General features: G+C 62.5%; 1 non-coding gene across 1 annotated transcript; it reads left to right on the forward strand.

The window, feature by feature from the left end:
• The first annotated feature begins 342 nt into the window (after positions 1-342).
• Positions 343-462, forward strand: LOC116217736. Its single transcript, XR_004162416.1, has one exon. It is a non-coding gene; the product is annotated as a 5S ribosomal RNA (ribosomal RNA).
• The last annotated feature ends 202 nt before the right edge of the window (positions 463-664 follow it).

The following is a 664-nucleotide window of genomic DNA, read 5'->3' on the forward strand; positions in this document are numbered from 1 at the left end:
GGTTTGGGAGGCTGGGGAAGCACGTGTGACTTTGTGTGCATGTGTGCGTGCCGTGCGGTGCTGTGGCGTGTGCGTGCGGTGCCGGGAGGCGTTCCGTGCCAGGGTTGTAAGTGGCGTAGGGTCAACGCGCGTTGGGTAGGGTGGATGTCGGGGGATGTGCGAAGGCGTGGGGAGGTTGGGTCCGGGTTGTACGGTTGTGTGGGTGACGTGCGGGGAATTGCGGGCAGCGTGGGGTCGCGTTGTGGTTGGCCGGCTTTGGGGCTGTGGCCCTTGTTTTCCCATGGTGGCGGGCGGTGGCGGTGGCGTGCAGCTGGCAAGAGGGCCGGAGCAGGAGCACGCAGCGTCTACGGCCATCCCACCCTGGCAACGCCCGATCTCGTCCGATCTCGGAAGCTAAGCAGGGTCGGGCCTGGTTAGTACTTGGATGGGGAGACCTCCTGGGAATACCGGGTGCTGTAGGCTTTTGCTGACGGGCTTTTGTTGCCCTCCGCTCCCGCGCCGGCGGGCTGGCCGCGGGAGGCGTGAGCTTTTGTGTTTGGGGACGAGCGTTCCGATATGCTGTTTTGTAGTCCCTACTGAGTTAGTGTCAATTTGGCCTTTTCTTCCTTGCCTCACTTCTTGATTCGCTCCTCTCCTTTCCCTTTCTTCTCTCCACTGTCTCGTC

Source organism: Meleagris gallopavo, unplaced genomic scaffold (genome assembly GCF_000146605.3).
Source record: "Meleagris gallopavo isolate NT-WF06-2002-E0010 breed Aviagen turkey brand Nicholas breeding stock unplaced genomic scaffold, Turkey_5.1 ChrUn_random_7180001930163, whole genome shotgun sequence".
Taxonomy (NCBI): domain Eukaryota; kingdom Metazoa; phylum Chordata; class Aves; order Galliformes; family Phasianidae; genus Meleagris; species Meleagris gallopavo.